The sequence below is a fragment of the Lycium barbarum genome, chromosome 7 (assembly GCF_019175385.1).
Source record: "Lycium barbarum isolate Lr01 chromosome 7, ASM1917538v2, whole genome shotgun sequence".
NCBI lineage: Eukaryota > Viridiplantae > Streptophyta > Magnoliopsida > Solanales > Solanaceae > Lycium > Lycium barbarum.
Genome location: NC_083343.1, coordinates 100,510,318 through 100,521,486, shown reverse-complemented (window position 1 = coordinate 100,521,486; position 11,169 = coordinate 100,510,318). Strand labels below are relative to the sequence as shown.

The 11,169-nt window shown below is 41.3% G+C and overlaps 1 long non-coding RNA gene and 1 pseudogene across 1 annotated transcript; one reads left to right on the top strand and one right to left on the bottom strand.

Moving 5' to 3' along the window:
• Nucleotides 1-1,722: 1,722 nt before the first annotated feature.
• Nucleotides 1,723-3,908, bottom strand: LOC132602355 (uncharacterized). The gene is made up of 3 exons (XR_009567749.1): nt 3,538-3,908; nt 2,763-2,841; nt 1,723-1,998 (listed from the first exon to the last, which is right to left on the bottom strand). It is a non-coding gene; the product is annotated as an uncharacterized LOC132602355 (long non-coding RNA).
• Nucleotides 3,909-9,093: 5,185 nt separating this feature from the next.
• LOC132601655 (F-box/FBD/LRR-repeat protein At1g13570-like) lies at nt 9,094-10,813 on the top strand (annotated as a pseudogene).
• Nucleotides 10,814-11,169: the final 356 nt, after the last annotated feature.

Genomic DNA, 11,169 nt, shown 5'->3' with positions numbered 1-11,169 from the left:
CCATTCTAGGTTCTACAAGATTTAGTTTTGTTCAAGCACGAGGTCTAACCAATTGAGAATATGGTAACTCCTTCAAATTCCAGAATTATGGAAAATGACAAAATCAATTTTAATATACTCCTTCCGTTATGCAAATGGTGCAAATATATCTTCGCCATTATACAAATGGTGCAAATATATCCTTTTCGCTACCAGAATTTCTTAAAAAAATCATTTAGCTTATTTTTTAATTAAGAAAATGTCACGTGGCTTTAAAAAAATAAGTCTACCCATTAGTAGACCAATTTTTATTAAAGCCACGAGGAAAGTTTTTTTCTAGTGGGTTGTCTCGTTATTTTTTTAAAAACTATTTCCTTAGCGTTAAAAAAGAAATAAGTCTACCCATTTTTTTTTAATAAACTTGACCTGACCCACCAGAAAAAAAATTACCATGTGACTTTAAAAAAATAAGTCTACCAAAAAAAAATAGTCTACCAAAAAAAATAGGTAGACTTGTTTTTTAAAGCAACGTGGCATTTTTTTTTAATTAAAAAACAAACTAAATGATTTTTTAAAAAAGATTTTGTCCGCGAAAAGGTATATATATTACCATTTGTGTAACGAAAGGGGTATATATGCACTGCTTTTTCAGCGAGGGGCATATCTGCTCTAAATCACAAAGTTGTGGGGTATATTTGCACATTTTCCTTAAATTAAATAGTTGTATCTAGGACAAAATTGTTTAATTTTTTTCATAATTTCTTCTTTTTGTTTGATTTTTGAATTATTAAAATTCTTTAAAAATGCAGTATATCAATATTCTTGCAGGTTTTGAAATCTCGAGATAATTAGGAAAAAGTCATGTTATTAAATTTGTTTTTGTCATTTTCCATTATTTCTCATTTACGAAATTACTTATTTTGTTTTATCTTCATTAATATACTTACCATTCTAGGTTCTACAAGATTTAGTTTTGTTCAAGTCACAAGGTCTAACCAATTGAAAATATGATAACTCCTCCAAATCCCATTCTTAAGATAAAATATCTTGAACTACCTTAGCAGAAAAATGAAATAACTTACTTAACTTGGACAGCAATCCTATTATATATAGAACCCTACTTGGCCCCTTTACATTCACTCCAAGATTGAATACCTCTAGTCCTCCATAGCCTAAAAAATATTCAATGGATTCACAAAGAGTTTCCACCACCAATGTTTCTCTCCAAATGATTGTTTCTTCAATGTCTCTCCTCTTCATGGTACAATCTTAGGCAGTATCTATTTATATATACACTTCAATGCTTAAGTTTAGATGTTTTATCTAGCTTGTGCTCGAGAGTTACTCTTGTTGTATGTTGTATTTTAATGCATTTGATGGATCTCTTCAGATGCATAAATCTGCTTTATTATGCAAATTAGAGCATTGATTTTAATTTTTTTCTTCTTTTTTTAAGTGATATTTTGCTTCTCTAAATGAATGTGCTTAATCAGAGATTTTTTTTTTCAGAGTGCGTATCTATCATTGTTTATAGATCATGAGATAGGTACAAACATGTTTTTATTTTCTGGAAGTGTGATAGCTCTAAGGATTGTCCAATTTACAAGAACACTTTTTTATCATGACCCAAATACGTAGGTCATGAAGGCACCCCCACTATCCTGGGTTGGCAAACCTTTCCCTTAAATCACGTTCTTTAAACAAGAAATGTGCAAGCAAATACAGACATATATCGAAGTCACAATAGATATATAAATAACATAAGTGCAGAAATATAAAAAAATACAAACCCCAAAACCTGGTTCGAACTCGTACAAGAGCTTCTAATACTAAAACAATGTCTGAAATACTAGTCCAAGCCTCAAAATACGTAATAAGTTTGTCCGAGTAAAAGAAGATAGACAGATAAGCAGAGAGGGGATCCGGGGCTGCAGATCCGGCAAGTGGTCACCCTCGAGATCTCCTGGAAGTGGTCTCGGATTCCCTTGCGAGGTCGCGAACTGGAATCGGTGACAAACTCTGCACTCAAGAAAAAGTGCAACGAGAGTAATATGAGTACAACACTAGTACTAGTAGGCATCATGGGCCGACAACGATTAGGTCACGCATATAAATAGAAAGAAATCAACAAGTAAAGCAGATAAGCAGTCAAGTACAGTCACGAAAGCATGTTTAAGTATAAGATCAGACATAATGTATAGGATGTCAGTGAGCAGTCATGAATAATCAAGTGAATGCAATGCAATGTCATGCTATGCAATGCCTCCCCAGGCCTCCTCTCCGATCACGTACACACATGTTAAGGGTGATGCCTCAAAGTCATGACCCATGGGGGACCCGCGAGTCCATGTACCCACACGGAATTGCCACTTGGGCCCACACAGATTATCATTGTTACCTTTGCCACTTGAGCCCACACAGAATATCATTGTTTAACCATTTATGCATGTGGAAGGATGATGTGTAAATGTAAGGATCAATTTCACAACATCTCAAAGTCATGGAAACAATAAATGTATATCATGAATGGCGAACTCAACCAAGTCATCAATACATAATCCTCCCCTTTTTCAATGAGATAAATGAATGTCAAGGAATCAACAACACAATCTGTAATCACAACCTAAAAGTAAATGTGGCGGCAAGCCCATATAACAACATCCATACCAAACAGTGGGTTTATCACCACCACCATGCCCGAAGGCCTATCATGCTTCCCCTGTCAATAACTACCATCTAGTTATGTTTCGCTAATCGGAGTCTATACATAAGTAAGTCGTAACCTGCCTCGGTGCCGAATAGGAGCCATGAACTATCCAACTTGAGTCTTTCGCTTTCGAATCGCCTCCGAATGAGCAAAGTCTATCAAACAATTATTCTACATTAGATTATGAATCTACGGATACCCATCACGCTACACTACTCAGTCAAACTCAAAAACGACCTCAAAAAGTGACCCCGGGCCACAATGGCAAAATTGGAAACTCAAGTTAGAGACATGTTACCCAAGGTCTCAACAGTCATAATCCTAAGTTTCACAAGAATCTAACCCCAAATTGACCTTCAAGTCCACCAATTTATCGAAATGCCAATTTAAGACAACCCATAATCAATCCGTTTGAAATCGAAATTAGAGTTGGAAATAGTTTGTCCAAGATTTATCAAGCTAAATACTAGGATATCTTTCCAAAACTATCCATGATTAGTAAGAAAATCCATTTCCAATCTAGGGTTTATAAGCCAAGAAAACCCTCATCCCAAATCGAGACTCCCATCATAAAAATCCTTAACTAATCAAAGATAAAATCATAATACAATGGTAAGAAGCTTACCCCAATGAGTATCCTTGAGAAACCGTTCAAAATCCCTTTCTACTGAGCTATTTAGGGAAATGAGGTTCGAATTAGGAAAAGAATGGATTAAAAGAGAATTTTCTGACCCAGTGATCCCGCATCTGCGGACAATCCTTCGAGCTTTCAATTTATCAGAAATTAGGCATGTATAACTTAGATTCGTAGCCCTAAAATCGTTCTAGAGTTGATGGGAGTAAACACATACCTTGATTTGATGATTCGGAGAAGATTGAGTCGAGAATGAGAAACCCTCGTTGTTAGAGATTTTTGCCCTCTGTTGTTGTGGAAGATTTTGTGTGTTTAGGAGTGTGTGTGACTAGAGTGGGTTAAGAGAGAGTTTTATTGTAGTGGGAGGGACGTTGAGAGGTTGTAACGTTGGGGATCGACTCTTTTATTTTTCTAAAGTTATAGACTTCTGCTTCGGCGGAAGTGTACCGCTCCAGCGAATCCACTGTAGCAGATGGTAGCGTCGGCACAACGAATCTCGCCTTTTCCTTAAGAGCTGCTTCAGCGGCATAGACCCCGCGCCAGCGAAAGCGCCCCTACGGATAGTTTTCCGCCGGGAGCGAGACCAAATAGTACCCGTGCCAGTCAAGAGTAATTATTCTGCCCTAATGCAATCCGAGTCAAGAGTAGTTATTCCACCCTGCTGATCGTGAATAAACCAAAATATCATCAATAAACACTATCACGAACATATCAAGGAAAGGCCGGAATACCCGATTCATCAAATCCATGAATACCGCTAGAGCATTAGTCAGCCCAAAAGACATCACTCTGAATTCATAATGCCCGTACCGGGTCCTGAAAGCAGTCTTCGGAATATCTGTCTCTCGTACCCGTACCTGGTGGTCCCTGAGCGCAAATCTATCTTCGAGAAATATTTGGCACCCTGCAACTGATCAAACAAATCATCAATCCGGGGAAGGGGATATTTATTCTTGATAGTCACCTTATTTAATTGCCTGTAGTCAATACACATCCGCAGTGACCCATCTTTCTTTCTCACAAATAATACCGGCGCTCCCCAGGGCGATGTACTGGGTCTGATGAAACCTTTGTCTAATAGATCTTTCAACTGCTCCTTCAATTCTTTTAGTTCTGCCGGTGCCATTCTGTACGGAGGAATAGATATGGGCTGCGTATCTGGCAACAAATCAATAGTGAAGTCTATCTCCCGTTCAGGCGGAAGACCTGGAAGCTCATTTGGGAATACATCGGAGAATTCATTGACAATCGGAACTGACTGCAAAGTAGGTGTCTCGGTTGTAGTATCGTGCACACGGACCAAGTGATAAATATAACCCTTCTGAATCATCTTCTTAGCCTTGAGGTATGAAATAAACTTACCCCTCGGCAATGCTGTACACCCGGACCACTCTATAACTGGTTCCCCTGGGAACTGGAAACGAACTACCTTCTTCTGGCAGTCAACATTCGCATAACAGGAAGCTAACTAGTCCATGCCCATAATAACATCGAATTCCAGCATATCTAACTCTACCAAATCAACTTTAGTACAACGATCATATATAATAACAGAACAATCTCGGTAAACCTGTCTGGCTATAACAGAATCCCCTACAGGTGTAGCTACCTCAAAAGGCTCTATCGGCTCAGATTCTATCTCAATCTTATTAGCAACAAGTGGAGCGATATATGATAAAGTAGAACCAGGATCAATCAGTGCATATACAGATCGGGAGAAAACCAGTAAGGTACCTGCAACAACATTTGGCGAAGCCTCCTGATCCTGGCGGCTAGCCAATGCATATATGCGGTTCGATGGACCGCTAGAACCTGAACCACTGCCACGGCCTCGACCGCGGCCCGCCTGTACCGGCATACCTCGCCCCGCAGGGCGCATAGCTGAGGGAGTAGAAGATGAACCTGCGGCTGATCCCATCGGCTGAACTGCACTACCGGAACCACTCGCCATCGGACAATCACGCATAACATGGCCCTGACGGCTGCAAGAAAAGCAGGCTCCGGTAGCTCGATAGCACTCCCCTGGGTGCGATTTCCCGCAATAAGCACAACGGGGCCTGGGTGGTCTGGACTGGCTGGAACCTCTGGTTGTCTGGGAACCTGATGCTCTGGAACTCTGACCGGCCCCAGATGGTCCTGCACTGTCAAATCGTCTGCCGGCTGACTGTGTACCCTGACCTGACGGAGGAAATATCTGCCTGACGACTGCTGCTGAGGCTGTCCGCCTCGCGAATCTCCAGAATACCCCGCGGACCTGGCCCTCTTGGGTGGCCTCCTGTCACGATCCCTACTAGCATAATCGGCCCTGTGTCGGTCCTCCATACCCTGAGCATAGGCCTGTAACCGGGCGATGTCCATATCAGTCTGCGATGCCACCGCCATGCAGCCGTCAACTAAATAACGGTCCAGCCCTATCACGTACCGGTCAGCCATCTCAGCCACTATAGCAGGTGCATATCGAGCCAGAGAATCGAACTCCAAGTTATACTCACGAATACTCCGACCTCCCTGCCGCAACTGTAAAAATCTGTCAACCCGCGCCCGCCGTAACTCCGGGGGCAAAAAGTGGTGGAGAAAAGCAGTCACAAACTCATCCCAAGTAGCTGGGGAAGCACTCTCACCCCTGGACAGCTCCCAGGACTCAAACCAATTAGCAGCAACATCTCGTAGTCTGTGCGAGGCCAACTCAACGGACTCGGTCTCTGAAGCCCTGACCAGATCTAATGAACGCCGCATCCCCCGAATGAAGTCATGGGGGTCCTCCTCGGGCTTAGACCCGAAAAACTCTGGGGGACCACATGTCAGAAAATCACGAACCCTCAGGCTATCATGCCTGTCACCATCATCATCACCTCTCAGCCCGCGTCTGCGAACCTGTCCCGCTACCAAGGTAGTCAATAGCTGTACGGCCTCCCTCAACGTCCTATCCTCTGCCCCTGGCTGAGGAGCTGGAGGCTCGGGCGCTGGAGCCTCTGGAGTCAATGGTGAAGCCGCCCTCTGATCCATAGTGGCAGCGGCTGGTGCTCCAGACTCCTCTGATGACGATGACGTAGCAGAGTCTGTTGGCCGGGGTGCAGTATCACGCATAATCTGAGCAAGGGTCCGAGTAGCTTTCTGAGCCCGGCTAGTCTCTCCGGCCGCTACTGACTTGCCCTTCTGGGCAGCTGTCGCCTTTTTCGGAGGCATCACTGAAAAAAAAGAATATAACAGCCGGTCAGAAAAGAGTCATCCTAATAGTACAGCTCTATCGCACGATCTAAGATTCAAAGAAAGGAAACACCCTAAATGTCCTGTAGCTTCCTGTTTATCGATGTGGTGCACAAAACACCGATAAACAAGACTCTACCAGACACGGCCTGTAGACATTCCAAGGACAAACCGCTTTGATACCACTTCTGTCACGACCCAACCCCGTAGGCCGTGACTAGTGCCCGAGCTGGGCACCCGAACACACTCATCCAATCTGAATCACATACAGATAACGTATACGAGCACAAATATCACACGCTGCCTCACATTATATCAAACTGTCTCAGACACATTTCAAACGCAACCAAATATGTACGTATATATCAAAAAGCCGACAAGGCTATCAAATGGCGCAACGGCCCAAAACATATACAAATGCATGCCGACAAGGCTGCCATGGCAAATGGGATCATAGAAACACACCTGTACAGAAGTAGGCACAACCCACATATATGTCTACAGACCTCTAAACAGACCAACCGAATCATATGGCGGGACAGGGCCCCGCCGTACCCCTCAACAAATATATACATATGCAAAGAACGAATATATACCAAAATATAGGCTCCGGAATAAGAGGAGCACTCCAAACAGCAGAAGAGGGTGTCCTAAACTGGTGGATCACCAAACTGTGCGTCTGTACCTGCGGGCATGAAACGCAGCCCCCGAAGGAAGGGGGTCAGTACGAAATATGTACTGAGTATGCAAAGCAAAAGATACAGAAAACAAATCTGAGACATAAACGAAATAGAAGTACAGAAAATAAGTGCAAGCCCAAAATATCAAAATGTTTACTTTCAAAATATAAGTCATGCATAGGGTACAGAAGAATATGGTCGCCCGCCCGTCGATGGCGCCATAACACAGCATAACACCAGAAGGTTTCAAATCTCCGTATCCCCGTCACATATCACAACACAGCATAACTCCATACCCAGCATAACACCAAATATAAGCGGAAACACAGCATAACACCGGAGTATATCAAAGTGCGCACGACAACAGAACCGGCCCGGGATCCGGCGAAAGGTATAACAGAACGCACGGGCAGAGTCGTGAGTAAACATATGCATAAAATCATTATCATGGACTCAATTATAAGTAAAATGACCATACTTAAGAATCGAAATAATAGTCATACAAACTCCTACGAAACTATCGAAGCAATCCGAGCCTTTATGTGGAAGGTACGAGGTCCTTAGTTACGGAATTCTTTTAAAACCAAACTTTTTGTGTAACATTTGGAAATCAATCATTTCGGAGACATAAGGGTTCATATTTCATCTCATCAAACATACGGATGCCAAGGAATATATATAAGAATCATAACATGCTCGGATTGCGAATTTAGAATTTCCTCGAGGCTTGTGACATCGCCTATTTATAACTAAGACATGCCAAAAGAAGGAAGGTGTGAGCTTTCCATACCTCGTACGCACTCCAAGCTAGTCCAAATAAAGCTAATCCCAATCTACGCCTCGGGCTCCCCAAGGTCTACAAATACGTCAATGAATATCAAAACATTAGCCATGGGCACTTAAGCAATTTATTCCAAACTAACACTAAATTCTACAGAAATTTGGGCAGCATTTCCCCTGTAAATAGGCCAACCCCAAGAATTTAACTCGGCCAAATCAACAATCACAACAACAATAACCAACCTAACAACTCCAATGACCTATCCGAAAGGCAATATAACATTAATGACTCTCTTTTACGACATTCAACAACATTCATAATATTCAATTCGACGGCTTATGTTCAAGCCACATTACCGCTCATACATTCAAATACCAACCCGAACCCATACCAACAATATTCAAGGACATTTCAAACAAGTCACACAATATTTCCAACAATCCAACAATTTCTCCAATTTACCCGAAAACAGCCCCCAAACCCGAGAACTCCACTACAACACACTCCTCATTTTCAAATCATGATTTGTATCAACAATCCACACTATAACGATATCATTCTCATAAATATACAAATTACATCAAACACACAATAACCCTCAAACCAGCCCCTACAATTACAACATCCATCTTGAGTCATTAAACGCTCATTTCCAAACTAGAATTCATGACGACAACTACTAAAACACTAAGCGATATTAATTCATCCTTTGCCACACATTAGAGGCTATATACGGCCACACACCCACATACACATTTAGATGGTTCTCATTTATTTCTTCACCCTACAACAATCAAACATGCTACATAGAATTAATTCATTCACCCAATTACCACACCCATTTACACGCCCACACATACCATACACGGCTCACCTCCAACTTACAATATTTCACAAATTTCATCCATATTAACATACTACAATATGCATAAAACATTCACAACACATAAAACAAGATCAAAACTTACCTTTCTTCTTCAACTCCACAAATAGGCTAGGGTTTGCGATCTACTAAACGGGGGGTTCGATCGCTCCAACAACACATCCACGTTACTTAGGGACCTCTAATTTGTGGATTTATACCAAGGAAATAATTTTGGAAGGGATGAAATTGGATTTGGTTTTCCTAGGTTCTTGGCCGAGAGGGGTGTTGAAGTTGTTCATCAACTTCTTGATCTTTTTTTTTAAGTGTTGAAATGATAAGGGATGACTTAGAAGTCATCTTTTAAGCCTCCACATAAATTCTCCATGTGTCCATGGCCCACACATGAGTTGGACCAATTAAAATTGGCCACAAAATGTGTGGGACCATTTAAGGACCACACGGCCACAAGGCCTTGTGTGCAAGATTTTTAATCTCCAAATTTATGAATTTTGGTCCCAATTTTTCCTAAGTTTTTCATGCCAACAATTTCATGCACAACTTATGTCTCAAAATAAAAATCAAAGATCAAAAGTCCCGACTTCAAGTCCCGGAATAGTCTTGGCCCTAACCTATTATAGTTAATCCGGGTTGTCCCAAAGTATAAAAATACGGGACATAACAGTTACTGCATATGGGCAAGATTGTGAAGTTTGATCTTGACGTTAGAGTAGAAGATTTAGCTTCATATACAGCTACTGCTAGATTGTTGCTTTATGTCACCAGAAATGGTGTCAAGAGGCTAAGCCTTAGAATTTCAAAGATTGATGATCATATGTATACACTGCCTCCTTGTATATTTCACTGTCCAACCCTGACACAGTTGTATCTCGCCAGCTGTTCCTTCAAACCACCCCGTTCTTTTCGTGGCTTCCCAAATCTTATAACCCTTCGTTTGGCAGGAATAACCTTTTCAGAGAATTGTGTTATCAAGGCCCCTCTTCTTGCAAATTTGACCTTGAACTGTTGATGGTATTCAATACCTAAACATTGTTTCGCCAGTGTTGAAGTCCTTGTATGATTGTTACTGTCACTCCTATATTGCGCTAAATTGCTTTATGAACTGCAAAAAAATTGAGCTATTTAGGACTTGAATTTGCCAAAGCGGTTGATAATCCAAATTATAAGCATAGATCAACGTTGGAGAAACTTCTTGTTAGCTTGCCTGCACATCAGGTTCTCATATTGGATTCACTTTTCATTGAGGTAAGACATTGACTTCTTGTTTCACTTGAATATCTGTTAAAATGTGATTGTAATCATTGTATTCGCTCTAAAGTTTTTGAGTGCAGATGTAGTTCCATCAAATGGTCCTCCCTTTATGCTCAACTGCTTGTGGAGTGTGTCGCTCACTGTTGACTTTGGCAAATTGGATCAGATTACTCATGTTCTACAATTAATTAAGTGTTCCCCCAATCTGACTAAAATTGAGATTTCGGTAAGAAATGTTAAAGATATCTGGTGGTTCAATTTTGTTCTTCATATATTTAAAAGAGAAGCTAAGATGACTTGGTGTTTGCTTATACCATTAGGTCGAAGGTACCTATGATAATGCTGAAGCATTTTTGAAATATCTGACGACAATTGACTTCTTGCAACCACCACTCACCAAGCTGGAGTATGTGAGCTTCTATGTGTCACACCCCAGTCCAGATAGGCATGATGGGCACCTGACCCTTTACTTAGAGCCGAGCGAACCCGCTGGTTGTCGTTATATTCATAATCTCACTGGACTCTTAAATCACGAGATGAAATGCATAATGAAAGCTTTTCAAAAAACAAACATTCTTTTCGTCTTTCTCAAATCGAGTAAAAGCTATAATCATAAGAAATTTGTAACATAATGCATAAAGATACATCGACTTGCAGAGCTGCTTGCAAGCCTGACATGCTATATACGTGACTTTGTCTGCAAAGTCTCTAACATAAATCAATATACCATAACATAGACACTCTGACTCGGCAACGCTCCGGAAGGAAATGGATCTCGCCAATCCAGCTGGAACATCTTCTAGCAATATCCTCTACTCATCTGTATAGACCTGCGTGGCATGAAACGCAACGTCCACAAGAAGGGACGTCAGTACGAATAATGTACTGAGTATGTAAGGCATGAATAACACCATAATATAGATATGAAAGTTAACATAGAATAAGAGAGATAACCTGTACATCGGAATGCCTCATAAGGCGGATGTCATGCATGCTTAGCCTTTTTAAAAAAACATTTCTATACATATACATAGTACCATCCCCGGC